Here is a 23,241-nt window from a genome sequence, read left to right on the forward strand (position 1 = left end):
GTCATTGGTTTGGCCATTCAAATCCAGTCTCAGTTCTCGTATGATTGCATCAAACTGCTCTCTAAGCACCTTAGATAATTCCTCGTCTCCATGTTGTTGCAGCCACACAGGGTACAATTGCACGTTAAGATTTATTGCACTGACTCTGAATCGTCGCACTCTTTGTCTGACCTCTCGTCTTAAGTAATAGCCTGGAACAACAGCTCCTCCTCGCTGTTCTGACCGTCTGTCTATGTCATCCATATGGCTGACTAAAGCAAGGTCCTCCTCTGTCTCTTCCAAATGTTCAAGCAGCGACATGTCATCTTCAAGTTCCTGCTCTACTTGGTCCAAATGCTGCAGCATGGATAGCTCGTCCTCAACTTCCACCATGTGGCTGACTAAAAGTTCATCTTCTTCCTGCTCCAGCTGTTGTTCAACGTCTTCAAGATGGTCAGCAAGGAGCTGGGAGTCTCCGTCTTCGTGGTACGATGCCATACCTTCAAGCTGAAAACGGCAACACTCAGTTTGATATGTTCTTTGAAGGCAAGATGGGTTGCGTTTATATACGTGTACATTGCCACATGTAACAACATATAATACCCTACATGGAATATGTTTACATATAAGTCATAATATAAATCATCTTTGTTTTGATGAAAATAGCATTGAATCAGTTATCAAACAACATTCTGAAAACAATCACCTTATAACGTGGCCTAATAACTTGTACATGGAGATGAAGAAACTATAATTGTGTGTGTGGTTGCTATTTCGCTTATCATGAAACACGGTTATATATCCCACTCGCTCGTTCCTAAGCCATTAAGTTTGACTGATGATAATACCCCTCGTATCTTTACGTTACTGAGTGGTATTATCTACCTTAATTTTATCTTTTTCCTGTGCATGTTTCAAACTGCGTGTCTATACATGAATCCTACTCACAAATGGGGATATAAATAAAGCTGCCTACTCTAACTTCTTATCAAATTCACAATGACAGTTCAGCAGTGTTCTCAAGGGATGACCAGTGATGCAAACTGTCTCTTGGAGGCAACGTCTTTGTTTTTGCAAAGCTTTGGAACGGTCAGATGAAAGTGCACATCAGTGAATATGGAGATGGTTTCCTACAAAAAGAGGAATCGGAATGACGTTACAACGCAGGTTGGAGTTTGTTTCAGACAAAAGTAGGATAGAAAAAGCAATTTAGAGAGAGACAACCTGGAGCACTAAGAATGAGGAAATGTTTATGCAGAAATATATAGTGTATACCCCGGATTGAACATACACAAAGGGTATTGGTGTTCAAAGGAGAATACCATCAAACCACATAAACAGCCTGGAATCAAGATGAATGTTGATTAGCTGAAGCAGCATTTAAACTGTTGTATTGCAATCCCGGACTTTGTGTCTGAAATTTCCAACGTTGTGCCCTGCGTCAGGACCATATGAATGAGGTTACTTTGTGTGCCCAGAATGTAACACAAACGTTCGGTCTATGTGGGACTCGGCTCTTCTGTAATCTGGACTTCTATAACGTGTGTAGTAAATATACTTACGTGTTACTCTTTGCGTTTTGTTTTTGTTCTACAAAAGGTGCATGAATATCGATTGTTTAACATTACTAGGTTAAGGGGTGACCACGGCTGGTCGTACGATTGTCCCCTGGGATACAATTATGTCCACGGATACATTTCGTCTACTCGTAATTGGATGCAGTGGAGCCGGTAAAACCACTTTTGTAACTCATTGCAAAATTTGGATGGGAAATTCCCTTTCTGCCAGATACCGTTGTGTGGGTATTCACCGAACATCAGCCTCTGTATGATAAATATCGAATGTTTGCGCAAGGCACGATGTTGCTACATATTTCGTACGCAGCGTGTCAGAAATGGAGGGTATATTCAGAAAGAGAGCTGCCTGGTCGTGGATGATTTGCTAGGTGATATTACTCCTGAGGAGGAATTAGAACTACTCAGTCGGTTTGTAAAGAAATCGTGTCACAGGAACGTGGCGCTCATATACTTACAACAGAATATGTTCAATAAAACTCAGCACCACAGGTCAGTCAGCTTGAATTGTAAACCTATGGTTATTTACAAAAATCCACGAGACGGTTCTCAGATAGAAACACTAGCACGCCAAGTATTTCCAGGAAAGATATCATTTACCCGAGTTGTCTCCTAAAAAACAACAAGAAATCCATATACATGTACCTGTATTCTTCTAGATTTGACTCCGACTATGTGAATTGAGGGTGAGAAGTATGTTTGACGGATCATGTGATGTATACCTTCCACTATAAATATGGCCAGAAACTACTTGTACGTATTGCACATGTCAGACTGTGAACAAGCGAAAATGTCTTTGCCACGCATAAAAACATGAGTTACTGTTATGCCAGCACTCAGTCACTGACGATAGTAGCTATAGTACCGATAGTAGTACAAGCGATTAATATACATTGTCCAGTGTAGATAGCGAAACTGACGTAAGTGAGGAGGAATCAAGATGCAATGTTAACAATAAATACCATGCAAATATTTTTTTCACAATCATTTGACCACGTGATAAACATGAATACTGTTAAAGTATATAATACAGGTTGTATCATGCGGACTTACGTGAGTCATTCCACCGGCCAAACCTGGGAATCATCGTGAATAAAAGTAAGCTTAAGGTTCAGAAGAATGCAGTCTTAGATAATTTTCATTATGTGTGAAGAACAAACCCGCAGGTGAGGAATAGCGTAGTTAGACAGATGCCCTGAGTGAAGTTGCCGTTAATATATTGAAGAGAAATCTTCCTATGACTGTCAGCCAGAGAGAAAAGCTGCTGAAGTAGAGATCAAAATTACATCGATTGAGTCGTTGCTCCGTAACGGTTAAAGAGAAGAAAAAAATACTTCAGCGAAAAGGAAGTTTTATTGGAGCCTTGACTTCCATGTTAGCACCTCTTGCAGTTAAAGCCATTGTGGGTGTTGTGTCGTGATGTCAAAGGATTTTTCAAAACGCATGACATTAATGCCATATACGTTATATGACTGCTTAACTAAATCAACACACAACAATGTGCTGAACAAGAACGTTTTTTTTTAACCCGAGCTACACAAAAAATAAACTTTGGAAGAAACCAATAATCCTCATGGCCGTTTATAAAATTATAATGATCTGTTAGAAAGGGCACTGAACATGCAGCACGCAGCCAGAGAACGGGAAAATGGACGGATGGTAGCGTCTTTTTTTAACTTTGGACTTTGATGTGGTAACCGACACATTACAGGGTTTACCTAAATCCTTTAAACATACAGCCTTAACTATGTTGAACTGAGTTACAAAACATCCTCGTTTAATGTGGGACCGCCAAGGTAGATCAACACTAGATACTCAACTGTTGGTAGGACACAGTAGTGTTCATACAGTTCGTGATTTATCCAGAGCAAAGCCAGCAGCTACTCAGCCTGCAGGGTCGAACGCTAAAGGCCGAAGGTCTTAGTAGATATATGATAGGTAATAGAAATAGGTATCGAGAATTTCAATACAGCATAAAAAAACGGTTCCAACAGCAACGACGACGACGATGAAGACACATTCACACTCAAATCGCTCAAAAAAACGCGGGAAGCAGCGTGCTCTAAATAAAAAGTGGAAAACATGGTTAAAGAGCATTTATTATAAGAATAATACCGCTAGTTATGGGTCTGTAAAGCCACTTCTGACAGCTATAAAGCTTGCAACAAAGGGTAACAAACCGTATGGTACAAGTGAGGCTGGTGGCACTAAAAGTCTTTACATGAGGATGTCCACTAATCATTCCCTCCCGAGGGGTACGTACTGATCTACTATATGCAAAGCACATCAACTATGGTAGATGGACTTGACAGTATTGACACCCCAGGGACAAATTGTTATGGATGAATGAACATTCTTTATTTCATGCATCACTCCTGCTTGACAACGGTACAAAAATCTGTATCGAAACGTCGCACTAAAGAAGGTGTTATCCATAAAAATTTGTCCTATTTGTACACCACAACTTCCTAAAATGCCACTAAAACAAGACACCTCAGGGGTCTGTAAATGATGGGTATAAATATATTCTGAAGTTGAAGTTGAAGTTGAAACTTAAGCAGCCTTCTGATGTACTACATGCGTTTCATCATATTTTAGGACCGTCTAGTCCGTGAAGACTCAAGAGTCTTCAAACTGACAAAGGTGGTGTATTCAATAAAAAATTAATATTGTTTAAATCCTACGACATTAATGAATTATTACCTTATTACCAAGATCTTTTACGGGATAAATCCTCATTTTAATTCTTTGAAACACAGCGTTTCGGGGTCATTTCAGACCCGACCCCTTCATGAGGTGAGTTCACCTGGCTTTGACTGGTGTAATAATGGTGTAATAATAATCTAGGTCGTATATACAACTTCTAAATGCCGCTTAGGACATCACACACTCTTACTATTACACCAGTCAAAACCCAGACACAAAGTGTGCTGTCGTCGAAAGATGTTAGCGAAAATTGAAAACAAAACGTATGTGGCATTACATAGATATACTACAACATTTGTTGCGTGTTTACAATTCACGTTATAACAGAACAATCGGGATAAGCACAAGAATACGATAACGTCACTGAAATAGATACTTTCAGGAACGTTATATTGACATAGTCATGTCATACACATTTGATATCAACGATTTCGTGAAGGCGGATATGGCTCCGAATAAAGTGTATAACGGTACTCTACCTAGGGATTATTTACTTCAAGCACATATTCACCAACTACCTCTCGCTTACATAGTTAACATAGCCGACAGCAGCTAGGCTGGTGTAGTTGAATGTTTCCTTTCTCCTTAGATAATGCCAACATTTACAAAGATTTGAACACTTTCTGGAACTTTTATGCCTCTAATATAATTTTTTTATTCCAAATAATCCAACATGCCATTCCAATGTTATGCCAGCACCGCGTGTAGGTTCTATTGTTTGTATTGTATATATCATAATAGATGTGGACATATGAGCATGAAAACTATCCTGAAACGTTTTCATGATAATTGTACAGTGACGGATGCTATTGTAACATCTCTGTACTGGAATAAAAATCGGTGAAGATATATTTGGTTTGTTTTTCATACAAAAAACACCTTACCAAATGAGCCAGATGTAGAAAACAAACTTCCCTTCTGATGAAGTCCGTTCAGATGCCAGTTTTTTTTCCAAGATGATTCTTCTTCGAGAATTATCCGAGTAAATACAACGATTGTAGAAAAAGTATAATGTCCACCGACTCGGGCTGCAACTGTTTATGCATCCGCACTCTTGATCGTTGCTAATACATGCTGGCTTCTTCAAAGCTCTTGTAATGTGTTGATAACGTATTACGGTTGCTGATTAGCAAAACACTTTGCGGATTAATTTGTACATCTTTCGTGTGTGCAAATCGATATCGCTGACTTCGGTGGTCAACATGCTCCGAGTAGTAATCAACTTTAGGTAAGTTTGCTTTACTTAATCCTCTGAAGATGCAGTGGGATAACCCCCCGTGTGGGATGATAATCTAAGTAGTACTCGGTTTTAGATATAGGAGGCGTGCTGCAGTAATCTTAATCCTCTACCGATACGATACTGCGAACGTCCCCCGATGAGGGATCATAATCTGAGTAGTACAATGTACTCGGCTTAAGATATGGGGAGCGTACTGCAGTTACCTTAATCTTCCAGTGACAGGATACCGAGGCGATTCCCCAATGAGGGATTATAATCTGAGTGGTGCTCGGGCTAAGATTTACGAAGTATGTTGCAGTTATCTCCATGTTTCACCGATAAGATACTGATTACGGATTATCTTCACTAGATACTGAGTGTTTTACACACGTTTTTAAGATAACTAGAGAGAGTTTTTCACCGCTAGATACTGACATCCGCTGGAGGCTAATGCCTGAGCAGTATTAAGGATTAACTGCTGCAAGGGTACGCCTAGAACGACCCGACTGCAGGTTACCTGCTCGCTGATTGGTTAAAGACGTCCTTGCCGTTTTGTTGACTTTTTTTGACAGAAACCTTCATTTTGTGTGTCTGCAACGCTGGAAGGATGTGAGGTACGGATGCCAACTACGACTTTGGCATTGATGCCTTCGATTGCAATGTATATTTCAAACCTGTCTCGTTGGATGTAACACTTCATGCAGGACCGTCTGGGTACTTTTACTCGATGACCTATATATATACAGATGAATCAAACTCCCATGGATCTGGCAATGAGTGGATTCTGCTACACCGGAACTAACGATCGGATGCAGTGTTTTCAATGTGGCATTAAACTGTATCGTTGGAAAAGTGCGGACAATCCCGTCACAGAACATAGACGATATTTCCCGAACTCTTCCTTCATGAAGATGGTATTTAGAAGCGCATGACTTGTTTCTTGGCCAAGGTCCTTACAAGGACCAACACAAAGGAAGAAAACTTCTGTTGTTTGCCACGTAGTTTAGTGTACTTTGCTTGTTTGTTTCACTGGTGACTTGATAATTAATAGACTATATCAAACTCGTCAAAAATATATCCATTTAATACACAAATACTCATTTGATTTTCTTTTGCTAATGATGATCTCCATTAGGCAAATACCTCCGCTTACACACTTTCTTTTCTAATTACCATTAAAAAATATATGTGTCAAGACGTATGTACTTTCATCGTCTGACACTATTACTATTTCGCAATAATTCCCAGAATTCCCACACATCGTCATTTCCGGTTGTGACTGCCCTTCCTCTTACCCATAATTCAAGTAACTTCAGGTTATGACGTCACTATTTCTGGTTATACCATTCACCCCTTCCGGCTGACCTTTGACGTCACAAGGGGGGTGGGTCGGGTGGGGGCTTATTTCGGGCTGAGCCTGATATACTAATAACATTATCCTTTCAAAACAGCAAATGTTTGTGACAACTAGTGCTTGTATTGGTTGTTGACACCAAGGCTTTGAAAAACATTGACGAAATACATACCACAGGAAATGAAACAAAATATATTAGTCTGATCAACGTCTTAAACCAATCAGTACCTCAGTAACGCGTTCAAACGTGTGATGTTGGACAAGACATTTCCAAATGTAAGGTTTGAGTTTAGGTCAGTTTTACACCGCACTACGTGACTAGAATAAATGCCATGTTAACTAGTACCAAAGTTACCTTTTAACTAATACCTTGCGAATAGGTGAGCTTCATCAATGCATTAGTTACGGACTGACTAAAATGGCAGAAAGTATTTCTTTCTTCTTACCACTAATTGTTTTAGCCTGTGTGCAGCCACGATTATACCAAATGACTATGCAGAGGACAATGGCATATATTCATGAGAAGTTATTTCAGCTTTCAGCTGTTGTATCTACTTCTAATGTTTGCCAGGAACAGTCGAGGCAGTGTTTTCCGACTTAATTTTAATCAGGACTGTCACAAATGTCTGGATGCTGACGCTAAGAAGCACTAAACTTTCTAACGTAGTGAGCACACTTCAAAGTGCCAATTTGCAATCAAAGTGCCAATTCTTCCCATTGTTTGAAAATGAACAATGATAATTTGTGCCATACTGTAAAATGAATGCGCCTGCCAGTGAAATTGCGTTGCTGTTTATCTTTCTTGCAATATCAAAATGGAGTTTACAACATACTCTTTCTTTCATCGCCAGTAGTATTTCTCAGATGACAAGATACTTAATATTGTTAGCAGCCGAAGTGTAATGGCTGAGTGTCAATTTGTGACACTTTAAGCATCACGTCTTCTTATTATCGGCGTCATCTGGACATGGCGGCGAAAATAGGAGCTTTCGCTCGATATCTGTGACATTTGGTATCTGGAGATTTCAACAAGATTAACTGTGCTTTCGTCGATCACTGTGCTCGAAGTGTTCGAACAGAATAGATATTAACTCATGGCTGATATCTAACACTTGACGTAAAACCGTGAATCAGTACGTAAAATAAAACTGTGTAACATGAACAAACCACAACAAATGTGATGTAATTGCATTCTGTATCTAACTACGTTCCTGAATGCAGAGAATCACTACAAAGGGATCACTCTAGATGTACAAAGTAGACAGTTTCAAAGGTAATACAATGCTACAGCAGCAACTAAAGCCATGAAGGTACTGATAGTAATATTCACCTCTCAGAAACAATTATACATGTTGAAACCAGACATTCGGCTTTTGGAACTTGGGTTTCCATGTAAAATATGAGGCAACAGCCAACTTCCCCTAAATACACAAGGAAACATTACGTTTCTTCAGTCCTCACTAACGTAGACGCAGTTGTATTTTGGAGCAGCACACTGTAGTACTTTCAAGATCTTTCTATCTAAATATAGCAGACCACAGCTCCCTTTGACAGAGAATAACACTGCCACATGTTACGAGAGTGTATTTTCTGTAATTTGTATTGTTATTGATTAAGTACGGAAGTGCATTAAGGCCAGGGTGAAACTGTGTTTAATCTCATTGTCTCCTACGTAGGAGATACTAAGTCCTACGTGGGAGATACTAAGGCTACGTAGGTGAAAATAAGTATCTTAGTATCTCCTACGTAGGACTTACTATCTCCTACATAGGCTTTATTATCTCCTGTGACGTTAAATATTAACTCACTCACTCACTCACTCACTATTATCTCCTACGTAGGACTCATTATCTCCTAGAATCCTTTGTTAAAAATGCTATAGTAAATAAACAACATGCAGTATCGATTTTCTTTGACCTTGAGAAAGCTTATGATACGACCTGGAAGCATGGCATTTTAAAAATTATTTACATGAGTTTGGGTTGAGAGGCCGTTTGCCTCTTTTCATATCACAGGTTTCAAAAGACAATTTCAAGTCCGAGTGGGTTCAACCCTGTCTGATCATTACAATCAGGATCAGGGTGTCCCTCAAAGCAGTATTTTGTCCGTCACTTTATTTAGCATTACAATCAACAGTTTATCCAAGGTTTTAAATGATTCAATTGATGGATCACTTTTTGTGGATGATTTTAATATTTCCTGTCGTGGTAAAATATGAATACCATTGAACGGCAATTGCAGTTGTGTTTAAATAAAATAAATAAATGGTGTCTTGAGAATGGTATTAAATTCTCAAAGTCGAAAACTAATTGTGTACACTTTTGTAGGAAGTAAAAACCGCATAATGACCATGAACTATATTTAAACGGCACATCTATCAAAGTCGTAAAGGAGGCAAAATGCCTGGTTCTAACATTAGTAGTATAGGGAATAGGGGTTTTGGCTCACTTTCAAGAAAAGTCTCTACAAAGCCTTATTTACTAAATAAGGCTTTGGTTGGGTCCTTAGCTCTTGCTACTATTACCCCTACTACAAAAAAGTTGGGTGCCTATGTCATGTTTATAGCGACTATTACCGTGTGTTGGTAGGAGGTAACACTGTGCCGTACGGTACGATCAATAATTCTTCTCTTACAAACCCCCTACCCGGCCCATCCCTCAAGTAGTACAAGTTAGGTTCGTCGGCTTTCATATCCACTTTATCTATGTTGTAAGTTTTGACTGACCATATAGGATCGGTGGCCCGCTTACGGTTATCACCCTCGTGTTCCCCCGGCTGGTATAGATACCTCACTAGGGCCCTATCTGGTATCTGTTTCTCCTTCCCACGCAATGGAGCGGCCGACTCTGCAACTATTGATTTTAGTTTGATAGCGTCTGCCGGTTTCTTACCGGTGAGACGGGTGACTTCATGGTTGATTGCCGACACCACCTTGGGTAACCTCGTGACCCATTCAGTCGATCGTTTTCCAGGGGTGGCCATCTCCCTAGCATACTGATGGCCGAAGAAGTGCTCAGCCAAAGTCCTATTAAATCTCTCAACTATGGCTTGGCTGCGATGGGCTCCGGCCGTGCCACGCCTGACCTTTGTATCGTGTTTGACACGGCACCCATGAACTCCCGTCCGGGGTCAACTTGCAGCTCTGTTGGCCACGTCAGCAGGCTGCGTTTGTATATGCGTTCGAATCCTCTGGCTACCTGGGCCGAATCTTTCGTGGTCAAGGGTTCGGCTTCCTTGTAACGACTGGCTACGTCCACTACGGTTAAGGCATACTTGTACCTCTTGTCGTGGGGTAGGAACAGTAGGTCTGCCTGGTGAACGCTATTAGGTATGTTAATACCGAACCTCCTTCTAGGCACGTAGCGTGGTGCCGGCAAATAGATCTGCCACAGGGCTTGTTTTTCAAGCCACGCTTTGGCTTCCTCCGGGGGTACTCGCGCTATTTTAGCTAGCTTATCTACTGCGCTAGCTCCTTTCCAGTACCCACGCGGGCTGTAGTAAATAGCCTCAAATTTTTTCATGTCCATACGCGTATGTGTTTATCCCATCAATAGCTATCCAACGTTTCGTGTCCATAGGCGACAGGGACGTCTTGTTTATAGTCAGTCCGTATATCTTATGTCCATCACTTCTAAGTGTGTTCATTTTATGCCTAAAGGTACGGGTCTTGAACAGGGCTTCCTTGAATCTGGCGTGTTTGATGTGTTGTTTCACCACATACTTCTTAACCCCCTTAGCCTTCCGGATCTCACTATTGTCGGCTTTCAGAATGGAGTACATCTTAGGTCTCAAACCTATGTACTCGGCTATGGGCGTGCCAGCACACTCGTCCTTCATCTTACCTAGGACCTTTTTATTTACCGTACTGTGTATGGCATGGGTCTTAGGGTAGTCGCAGGTGTCGTATAAATCGAGGTGTTTTTTCATGTCCTCGTACATGTCCTCGGTTCGAATCTCCATCAGCAGGGAATCCGTGTCAGTGTACAGCACTTCACACCTGTCACCGTACTGTTTCTTGAGCTCGTTGTAGTAAAAGTCGTACATCAGGTGTTTGGATAAATCGAGGATGCTTATCCCCACGTAAACAGGCCGGTTGAATTTTATGTGGCTTTTCTTCATGTGTAAGGCAACCAGGTTGTCTGTGAATATCTTACTACGGTTGAATGCCGGACTGGCTATCAATCTCCTGAGCTTGTCTTCCTCACTCGACCGAACCAGCTTCACGGTCACGCGTTTCCTCAGGTTCTCCATAGTCTTACCAAACACCGAGTTGTTCATGAGCTTGTAGAGATTTTTCTCAAAATCACTGGTGGCTTTTTTTCGTAGGTCTGTGTTCATTCTGATGTAGGGCTCCATCCATGGGCTCTGGTCGAACATGAGCACCCTGTGTATTTTGGTCAGCCTCATACCCAACGACAGGTACAGCTGTAGGTTGCGATAGTGAACGATGTACTTGGTCTTATTCATTAAGTTAGGAACGAGTTTTTCAACGTCTGTCACACGCCCACCTAACAAGTTATGTTGGTACTCAGACATCCAGTCTGGGTTAACCCTCATACGTTCGGGGGCCAGGGGGTAGCTGTTGTGTGATGTGTGTAATTCCTTGGTATACTCTAAGTCAACCTCGAGGATATACCCTTTGTTCGAATCTGGTGCAACCCCCATAACATCAACGTGGGGTACCCATTCGAATCCCCCTGTAGGTAGATACTGGCTCATGGCCCAGCCGTACAGGTTGTTTGCGTCTAGGTAGAGAATGTGATTGGTTGGCTTGTTAGGATCGTAACCTTTCACGTATTGATTATTTGCTTTCGCGTATCGTTTGGATGCCATGGAAATCCCACCTCGCAAGCCTTTCTCAATGAATAGATGCATGTCGTAATCTGTGAGCAATTCCAAATTAACTCCGGTCTTTTTAAGCAAGGCGTCCCACGACAGACCTGGGCTGGTGTAATACCATGCGGGGTCGAGTTTATACTGCTTGAAACACGTCCGCCTAAACGTCTCAAACACGTCGGCTAACAGCAGTACATCTGTCCTCAAGTACAGGTCGTGATAATCACCCAGGTTCTTACAACCCAGTTTATTCCATACGTTAGTCGCGTGCGAGTAATCATCTCGTGAGACGGACGCCTCATTCAGCTTGCTATAAAAGCAGTCAATAGGGGGTAGTCTGGTCTCGGTGAACTTGACCCAACTATCCATGTACTCATAGGGGTACACACCCTTCCTCATAAGCAGGGGTCTAGTCTCGGCGTCTGTGTATCGATCGGTGATAGGGAAGGTATTGTTGGCCTTGACCAGACTGTCGAGTGACGACAGGAGGAACTGAAACGAGTCAATGAACCTAAGTCCGTTTAAGCTGAAGGAGATGTATCTCTCCATGTTGTTGGGGATGCATGTTATATTACCATCGATTTTCGCGATGGCCTGCATGATCAAGTGTGAGTCGTACCCTCTCAAGTTGTGAAAGACAACGGGGATGTTTATTGTCTTAGGGTTGATTTTAAGCTTGAGGTTGCACGCGTTGTGAGCGGCGCCTCTATACTTACCAGTTATGTGGCAGTGATCTCTCACCGAATCACCGTTAAGTGGTGAGTCACACACGTGACAGTTAGTGCTACTAGCGTGAGCTAGCCTGTCGACTCGGGTCATACGCATGGGAGCGATTTTATACAATGCATTCCTAATAATTTTTTCTTCCTCCTGCAAACACTTTAGAAACCTTTCAGCCGCGTCAGGGCCCCTATATACTACCGGAGCTTTCGTTTCCCCGTCACAATGGACGACAATGTATCCAAACGAACAGGCGTTATGCTCTTGTGTCTTGTGGGTGAAGGGAGCCTCGCCGGCGGCATCACTGGTGGAATCCCCACCCACAACTAAGGCTTCGAAGTCGGCGTATATGATATAAGGCACAGACATTTGGTTCTTGTGGTTACTGAATTTTAGGATATTATCACCTTCCTTAGGCATGTCGACTCGTATGGCCGTCTGCCCCACACCTTGACAATCATCACGGTGGGATTCTAATAAATCAGCTCGGGTGAAGCCATGTAGACATCGTTCACAGAAGTGGGTCTTTCCTTTGTATGCCGATTGGTCATACAACAACCTGCTAAAGTGTTTTATCCATGTGTAGTGATACTTGTCACCTCGCTGGATCATGAATGTATTAATAACTTGGCGATCCTTCACCGGGCTGACCCTGTGTACTATTGTTGTGTTACCTTCGTGCCCAAAGACATTTATAGCCAGATTATTCTGTTTTTCTACTTTAGTGATCTGGGATATGGGGGTGGGTTCATCTATACTATCCCAATTGAGCCCATCATCTTGGGGATAGCTACAAAGCCTATCTGAATTAGCGCCAGCTGGAAATAAGGCTGACCTGATAGCTAACCTCAGGCAATCGTTTCCTCTATTCTTAACGTTTACTATGGCATGTTTGTTTCTATAGTAGGGAGGCAAGGCTAGGTATGACCCGCCTCTGAACGGCACGTAGTTAGCTATGTCTAGATAGACATTATCGATTTTATCTACAGCCCACCCGGACCCCAAGTGTGTGTAGCGTTCTAGGTATTCTCGTATCTGCTGAAAACTGGTATCGATTGATGCGTCAATGGTCTCTGTATGTGTGGCGACCTCTTGTTGACCTCGGAAGTAAGGCTGAACATACTCAGTGGTACTCCCAACCTGCTTATCGAGCGACATTTTCACTGTGATCTGAAACTTGATACTTCCTAGGTTATTTAGTTCCTGGTTGACCTTATCAGCTATCAGAGGCTTGATATCTGTAATGTCTATGTTTCTATCAACGTGCATGCGCCAACCTCTCAAATAGTTGCCTACAGCGCGCTCAGTGCGCACGAACTGTAGGTCAATAGCTCTATTCTGTCGTAATAATTCTACAAGCTGTGGTTTTCTCATACGGGAATACCCAGCTAAACTCAAATCGCGTGCCTCGGCTTTCAGTTGTTTTACAGTGGGAGGTTTTGCTACGGGGGCATGTGATAACAATGCTGTTAACCCGGCTCTCCCCAGGTTTGAATAACCCGTGTATCCAAGCTGTTTTGCTTGAGCTTTTAATTGTGTTACCGTAGGAGGGGCTTCTAAACCTAGTAATCTCAACAATGCTGACTTCCGCATTCGAGAATACCCGATGACACCTCTCTGTTTTGCGACCCGCTTCAGCTCGCGTACAGTAGCCATAGTGTTTACACCTAAGAGAACCAATGTCTAATTGGTTCACAGTAAAGGGAGGTAACCCTTTCACGCACTGGAGTCTATCTTGAGCAGTCGCCTACGTTCTTTTATGTAGCCTTTTTTATTCTCGTAGATGAGTTGATGTCTGACTACGTTCGCTCCGTGAGCTTTACATAGACAGTAGTGCCCTTTAACCCCGATACCACACACAGAACACGTGTAGTTAGGACTTCCCATATGGAAACAACAGAACCCCTGATTCCTGCATTTCCTACCACAGGCCTCGGTCTTCCCCATAAGTATGTATTCGCATCGGTATGGAGCGGGTCTCATGTTTACTTATATAGGTATTTTAATTTAATTGCTTCACAACCAAAGCAGTAGCTGCTATACCCAACACTATGAAGCCCAGTTCACGATTCATTTGTCCCTTGGATGGTGTGTAGTACTGAGCGAGTGTGGGTTTATTGAGCGGTTCCAATTGTTTACCAGTTAGTAGGTAGTATTCTTTCATTGCTTCATCAACATCGTTGAATGTTTGAACGGCATGGTTTTCACGCTGGAGTTGTTTGTTAATAAAATCGATCCTCTGGAGACGTTTTTCAGCGTACTCGGCCTGTGCTCTTTGTAATTTCTCAGTAGCGAGATCGTGCCGCTTCCTTTCTTCCTGTATTTCAGCCGCGTGATCATCTCGTAGTTTCGAGAAGAGGAAATTACTCCCGGAAAATGCCAGGGCATTCACTAACGCCCCACCGACCATCATAGCTATCGTGGCCATCCCTATATTTATTTCATTATATTTTCAGGTATGATCCCTTGTTTTACTAGGATGTCTTTTGTTGCCATCGCCATACCAAGGTTCATTATGAGCATACCCATATCCTGCAGGTTGAAATCTAGCTTGATAGTTGGTTGTTTAAGCACCATTTTAGTCAACCGAGCGTACCCTACTGCTAGACTGGCGACCACTGTGGCGTGGTATGCGTCGTTGACGAACGTTTTCCCCTCAGACATTATGTATATGATATAAAATATTAAAATTATAACATGATATGCGGGTCGACGGTGGGGGTACCCCCAACAGTGGGGGTTACCACCTCAGGTACCACCTCACGGCCCTCACGTGTATATAACCACGAGATAGCCAAGGCAGCAGTTACGCCTACAACCAACAACAGTCGGGGGTTGGTTGCTTTATGTTGGTTACACCACCGTTTTTTACCGGCAGCTACTCTCTTAGGATTCTTCTGTCTGGTTACTGTTTGTGAAGGGGTCACTTCCCTCACTGTGGGGGTTTCCTCCAGTGGAGTTTCCCTCACTGTTGGGGGTGTGGGGGGTATCACCTCGGGAGCAGCATCCATCTATACTATTATTATTATTCTTTCTCTCAAATTGACAATGTTTTGCCGTGATAATCGCCGCCGTCACTGGAGCCAACAACATACCATATTTGTGGTACAGCCCGCAGCTGATAGAGCTCACGGCGTGTTCGATAAAAGGGTCTTTCTCGAGGTCCTCCCACAGGTAAAGTCGGCGCTCTGGTGGAATGGGAAGGAAGTATGATACAATACCGGTGTATATCTGGGTCATAGCCGATCCTATTGTCTTTGTCATTTCTGCTCCGAGCCAGGACTCGTATCTAGCGTACAGCTTATCGATTTCTTCGGCTGACATTTTGTGAATTTTATCCGGAGTGTAGTCTCCAAAGTAATGTTTGGCTTTGCCGCCAACAGCCAACGCCACCAGTTTCTCTCGCTTGGGGGAATCCCCCACACCCCCAGTGGGGGTACCCTCCAACGACAATTGTTCGAGCAATTCCTCACACTCCATCTTATAATATAACAAGTAAGATTTAGTTTTAACTATATAATACCCGATGCAGACAAAACACAGAGAAATGAAGGTTAAGTTGCACACGACAAATACTTCAAATATCATAGCTATATGCTTAGCTTTGCTTAGCTTTGCTTAGCTTTGCTTAGCTTTAGCTTAGCTTTGCTTAGCTTTAGCACACTATATATGCTACTGGTTGGTCGGTCTTGAGCACGAGCTTAGCGTGTTTAGTTTCAGCGAGCTGTTTCTTCACCCGTTCCCGTTCTAATTTGCTCATCACATCGTTCTCTCTCAAACACTCCTCGAACGAATCCCTGTCCTTGCAGTGAAATAAGGCCACCCATCGCGTCTGCTCCCTGAGGTCTTTCAACACCGAGTTGAACTTCTGCGTTAGCACCCAGACGCTGTGATTTGCATGCCGGCCGGAGAAGGCCAGGTACGATAGCATGTCTCTCTTTTTTGTTATCTCGCGATTAGCGCTGCAGTCGTCCAGTATGAACAGCGTCGGTTCCCCCTTAAATTTCTCGTGAAGAGCTTTCAACCAGTCCTGCAGGCGTGTTCCAGGGTCGATTTTGTGTACGTCCGGGTCCGTCATCACCCAAGGTCGCGCGTACGTTTCATTCATGCTCAGAGTAGGGCACATGATAACGATGTTATCGAACACATCCTTGTAGTAACCCTCCAACATATCCAACACGAAAACGGTCTTCCCACAGCCAGTCTGCCCGCACACTATGGCACAGTGTGGGTCAGTGGGTAGTTGTGGGTACCCCCGGGGGGTGTGGGGCAGTGGGGACTGTTTATTGTTGGGGGGTGTGGGGGGGTACCCCCCATCAGTAGATGGCTTGCACGAATCTCCCATTATCTATATTAAGTTGCGCGTCCATAATAACGTACAGATATAATTTCAACTTACCAGCGGGTTGAGCCTTCTTAGTAATCTGGATGGTTATCCCTTCGCTGCCGTTATCTATACGGCGCCCGCTACCGTGCAGTTTATCATCATCCGTGGATCGCATGTCCAACCATAGGGCGTACTTGGTGGTCAGGTATTCACCAATCTGCACGGAGCCGAGGTCCAGGTCCTTTGTTATGTAGTCCCCCACTGGTAGCTTTTTTATCTCATCCCACTGCTGGTGTGGTCTCATACCATGACTGAACAGCTGGTTGGGCACGCCCTCGATGGTCACTTCCACCTTTTCAATCTCGGGGTTGAAAAACTTCTCGCTGTCCCTCCGGAATGGATCGTAATACTCCACGGGGACGACCAGGATACCTTTCATTGATCGCGCCGGCACATTCAGGTTGATATTCCACACAGTGTCGCTCTTATCTCGCACGACTGATCTATGCCTCAGTACGCGATCGTACAGGATAGCCATCTTCCCAGAGTACTGGCTTCGAACCTGCCTGGCCAGCTCCGGGCTAGTGACCATGTCGAACTCCAGAGAGATGTTGTCTATGGCATAACTGGCCTCATCACCGTTCGGCGTACGCACTACTTTGCTATAGTCGTTAAACGTGAGCTCGTATTCGAGCCTATCACCCAGCGCGGCGTGGTAAAACGGCGTGTGTCAAATGAGCAACTCGAAGTCGAGCGGCACGCAGAATCGATTCCCGTATGCTCGAGCGATGGCCTTTTCACCGTCCGATAGCTTGTCTTGCTGGTCTTGCGTGAAGACATACCCTATGCGCGCCCGGGTTGATTTGCTGATACCCTGGTACACATCATTGACTCGTTCTCCCTCGCTTTTCCAGAGATCCCTGTAGCAGTGAAACACGTCGCTGTCGTCGATGCTCAGCACCTCGTTACCGCTGATCTTGACGGTCGTTTTCTTGATGATAGCTCGACCCACGTTACGCACTAGCTCGCGTTTGTCGTTGTCGGAGGTCAACGTGATATTGAACGCCAGTCGAACAGTGCCTGGTACAATGAGGTCATTCTCACCAAGGTTTGGAAATCTAACCAGCAGAGTTTGATTCTGGTCTATCTTGCTGGGATTGTTGGTGATGGTCACCGACTGGCGCACGGCTCTGGCTCCTAATGGCTCTCTCAATCTTCTGAAAGGATCTAATTTTCTGCCGTACATTGTTATATATAAATAAAATATATTTAAATACTAATGGATGAAGACATAGATATGACGGAGATGCCGGGCGCTAGTGCCCAGGCATCTGATGAGCAGGAGACCTCATTTACTAGTTCACCATTGAACCAAGAACTTTTGGCAACAACGGTAGATGATTATTACGAAAGTTTAAGAAGTGATAAATACTACGTTGATCCACAGGGCCGATACCTTGATAATTTTTTTATTGATACAAAGGGTGTTCTACGCCTTTAGTCTAACCCAGAGGTTGACCTCGTTAACAAGCGCAATAAAAAACCACTGGCCTTGTCAACTCTAGCCAGACGCCATGGTGTCGAATTTATCCGTGAACATCTAAACATGCATGATTACGTTGGTGCAATACCTAAGGCCGTTGTTGAAGATCTGCAAGCTACCAGATCCCACCTCACCACTAGAGATGAAATGACACCACAGCGTGCTACAGAAGCCTCGGACAGCATAGAAAAACTGTTGGGCACCTACTGGGACAAACCGTTACCGGGGTTTGACTTTCCGGTAAGGGAACTGCGCGGCTTAGACGAAGCCGTGAAACGCGTGCGTGGAGAACTCGTGAACAACATGGGGAAACTGAACGAAATCGACGAGCACATCGCTAAGGAAAAAACCAAACTCAACGAAACTGAAAACGATGATATGAAGCGTCGTATCAATGAACGACTACGTGATTTAGAAGACGAGAGACGTACACGATTGGAAGCCGCTTCCTCGAATCGTGAACAGCTTCGATCCCAGATCAGTCGCATTCGGGAAACAATCGATAGAATACTGAACGAGGATACAACTTTAGCCAACAGGATTCGGATATTGTTCCGGGAGCAAGGGATCACCATCGCCAGCATTCTGACTGCATTGGGTTTCATCATATCAACCCTGGTGGTGTCACTGGTGGGAGGAACCCCCACACCCCCCACACCTGGCGGCGGGGGAACTCCCACAGGCGGTGGTGTTAAAGACTGGATAAAAAAACTCGGGGAAGGCCTAGCTAAACTGGCTGGTAAAGCCGCCGAAGCCCTTCCCGGCATCCTGGGTAGCATCGTCTCGTGGTTGTTGGGCGCTCTGGCTAAAACTGCCATGTGGCTCAGTCAAAACATGTGGGCAGCCATCGTCGCCGTGGCGGGTCTGGTGTACGTAGCGGCTAAGAAATCTTTAACCAAATAAGTCCCAAAGTTACCCCACCAACCACTAGGGCCGTTTTACTATCAATATGCTGCTGATAGGGGGGTACCCCCACATGAATATGGGGGTGTGTGGGGGGCACATGAACTTTCGGCTCCGGGGGTGGCGCCACTATACCCGTTTCACGTGGTGGGATGTGTGGGATATAGGGGGTGTTAATATCGGGGTTGATACCCAACTTTTGATCCTTCGTGGCTATGACTATTTTGTTGTTATAACCCACCACTTTTTTTACTCTCAGTTGCATATCACTCGGAGCCATGTACAGCCCCACACCGAACACGTAATTGACTTTCGATCTGGCGTATTCTAACACGTTTTGGTAACGGTCGATGGCCCGCGGGAGATCAACTGGAGAATTGATAGCATCCTCAACGTTGGAAACGAACTGTTTCTGAGCGTCGTAAGCTGTTCCCTTACCGATGATGTTGGAACGCGTTTGCGACTGCGCACCCAACAGCGCCCACACGTACGTTCGAATCGAGTCGTTCAACCTGACTACCCCGGCACGAGTGAATCCTTTCGACGTGTCCAGCATGAACATTTTCCACCCGTCTGCGGTTGACTGCTCCACTTTCTGGAGCTTATGGCATATCTATAAACTTGGCATTGAAATACAACCCAGGAGCAACCACGATCTTCATGGTGGAGAAATCTACGTCCAGTTTAGGGTAAAACACAACAGGGGAATACATTTTAAAACTATTATATAATGAGCATATATACTCTAACATGTACATAACACTTCCAGGAATAACGAGCGGTGAGGCCGTTCAGCTGACGCACGCGATCGATAACACGTCAGGTCAACTCGAAGTCGCATTCTGCGATATCACCTACCTACCGCAATGGACTAACATCAACGCCAGCAACAATAAGCTGTTCGTCAGTGGGACTCGCAGTCAGATAACTGACGGCTACTACAGCGTGTGCTCTCTAAACGACGAGGTCTTCAAACCCCTTGGAGCCGAACTCAAGATGAATGACTCAAACGGTACAGTGGTGTTAATCAACAACGGAAGAACCTCATTGAGGCTCGGCCGACCATTAGCGAGGATACTCGGTATGTCTCCTGACGAGATAAAACCAACAACAACCGTCACAGGCACGAAGTTACCCGATCTAGTACCGTACCGAGAGCTGTACATTCATCTCGGTCAGGTGAGCACAACGTACAACATTCAAGGAGGTCACCCTTCCACTATACTGAGAGCAGTGCCGGTGAAAACTGAGAAATACAACGACGGTAGAACCGAGTCGTTTTCACCACGGCAGTATAAGAGATTAATCCAGGGCAACATACCTGAGCTGACAATATCGGTGTTAGATATAAATCATAATCCTGTAAATATAGGATACCTCAGCTTAACGCTTCATGTAAAATGACCAGCGCACAAGGGCCCGGAGTGAAAAAATGCGTCAATATCGGGATCTCCGACCTCGGAGACACGCGCGGTTTCGACGCTCCCGGAGTAGATGGTAAATCGTACGCCTTGCAACTGAAAAACAACATTTACAAACGCGTTGAAATCCCCTCCGGTGGAACCCTAAGTGATATAGTAGATACCACAAGAGCAACAGTCAACACTAAGTACGCCCTTGTCAACACCGGTGATAATAATTGGATAATATACCCATCGTTCGGGGGTAAACTGTTCGACTTAGACGATGTTGAGAGCACTACCGTCGTCCAAAACAAGCCATATATGCTCGTCTTCACCGAAGATGACAAGTGGGTGTTGTTACCCGATAACGACGACTGGTTTCTCAATATTAGACTCGTCTCCCCCTACGTGTTCACGGATAACAAAGACAACCACCTAAACAAAGTCGTGAACAATGGAACCCTGCTCGTGGCTTACGTCCCAACTCAGAGACGTAGCGTAGTCGTCAGCCCAGTAAACACTATAGCAGCCCACATGCTATCGAGTAAACCGGCCATACAAAACGTGAAATTGCAGTTGGTGTCTGAATTCGAAGGTGTGGTCACTATACTAGAGAGTCTACCGGCAAAATCAACACTGATCATCTAAGTCTACCTAGGGGAACCATCGGGGAATGATGTCGAGATCGTGAAGGGGATCAAACTCGGGTGGGGGAAACAACATCAGTATCAAGTTTGCAATGTTTACGTGCGGGTGGGTTCCAACTCCAACACCAGTCTGCAGGGGGTCAACGTGATCGTGGAAAACAAGATATCACTAACCAATATCTTCCTGCCTGCCAACATACACTTCATGGGTATGAAATTCACCCCTGAACTATTATCAAAAAACCAGTTGGAAATTATATCGTAATAATATAATAATGACCAGTCATCATCCCAACACTACGCTTAACGACCTAGGAGATACGGAGGGATTCGATCAGCCTGGTGAGGAAGACGCCTTATATATCCTGCATTTCAAAGACAACGTGTACAGACGGGTGTCGTTATCAGATTTTAAAGAGCCCAAATGGCTGATCATCTTAACACTCGCCTCACCTTATATCACAATAGACGAAAATGAGTGGATCTCTAAGATTAGTAACAACGGTAGCTGGATCGGGGATTTCATCATTCCGGAGAGGGTATTCATGATATCTATTAATTCCATAAATAGTTTAAGGTCTGTAGGGGGGAAAAATAAATTAACATTTAGCAATCGTTTGGGTAATATAGTAAATATTGTTGAGATATATTCCCCTTCCACACTCATCATAGAAGTCTTCTTTTATATAAGCACTGAAAACAACTCAAGAGTACACCAAATTGTACCCGGGGTGTCAATACACTGGTATGACGAACACCTGGGTCAACATTGTCGTATTATTATACAACAGGATACCCCGGGTCATATAAACCACTTAATAAGCCTCAGTGGGGTTTTGATTACAACAGGAAAGTCTATTAACCTCTCACCTATTACCCTGACTAGTGGTCTAGACCTTATAGAATTCAAATTCACTCATGGACTATTAACTGAAACCCAATTAAAATATCTTTCATAATATATATTATAGGATGGGTCTGTACCCAGTCGTAGAGGAAGTAGCGAAGACGCTGGAAATCGTAGATGGGTTCCGCTTGAGGCAGTTATGTGATGTGAAACGCCAACTAGAACAAGACCGTGACACGCGGAAAGCACTATGTAAAAAATATAATAGAGCTTTCAATATCGTGGACGGGGCTGACACTACCCTTATGGCAACCAGCATGGGACTAGGGGCGGCAGGTGTTGGGTTGTTAGCTACCATCGTGGCTGCACCTATAGTGCTAGGTATTGAAATAACAGCTGGGGTGGCAGGGTTAGCAGGATTGGCGCTTAAGTTAGTATCACGCAGACTTAATCGTAAGGCATTGAAACACGACGAGATCAGGGTTCTGGCCGAAGCAAAGCTGAACACAGTGAGTGAGCGTATTTCCACGGCACTCTCTGATAGTAAGATCTCAGAAGAGGAGTTTCGTTCAATCCTCTCTGAACTCAAAAAATATAACGGAATGAAACAAGATATTCGATCCAAGTCTCGTAAGTCTGCTATCAGCGAGGACGAGAAAAAAAAGTACATAGAACAGGGGATACAAAAAGCCCAGCAAGCCTTTATTATGAACACCAAAGAGATCGTAGGCGGTTCACGTTAAACTGTTTCATCGATATAAACATGACATAGGCACAGTGTTACCTCCAACACACGTTAAGTAGTAGGGGTAATGTATCTATACCAGCCGGGGGAACACGAGGGTGATAGCCGTAAGCGGGCCACCGATCCTATATGGTCAGTCAAAACTTACAACATAGATAAAGTGGATATGAAAGCCGACGAACCTAACTTGTACTACTTGAGGGATGGCCCGGGTAGGGGCCCGGGTTTTGTAAGAGAAGAATTATTGATTGTACCGTACGGCACAGTGTTACCTCCTACCAACACACGGTAATAGTCGCTATAAACATGACATAGGCACCCAACTTTTTTGTAGTAGGGGTAATAGTAGCAAGAGCTAAGGTCCCAACCAAAGCCTTATTTAGTAAATAAGGCTTTGTAGAGACTTTTCTTGAAAGTGAGCCAAAACCCCTATTCCCT

General features: G+C 44.0%; 1 pseudogene; it reads left to right on the top strand.

The window, feature by feature from the left end:
• Positions 1-530: 530 nt before the first annotated feature.
• On the top strand, positions 531-1,504 carry LOC137281171 (uncharacterized; annotated as a pseudogene).
• The last annotated feature ends 21,737 nt before the right edge of the window (positions 1,505-23,241 follow it).

The sequence above is a fragment of the Haliotis asinina genome, chromosome 4, assembly GCF_037392515.1.
Source record: "Haliotis asinina isolate JCU_RB_2024 chromosome 4, JCU_Hal_asi_v2, whole genome shotgun sequence".
Classification (NCBI taxonomy): Eukaryota; Metazoa; Mollusca; class Gastropoda; order Lepetellida; family Haliotidae; genus Haliotis; species Haliotis asinina.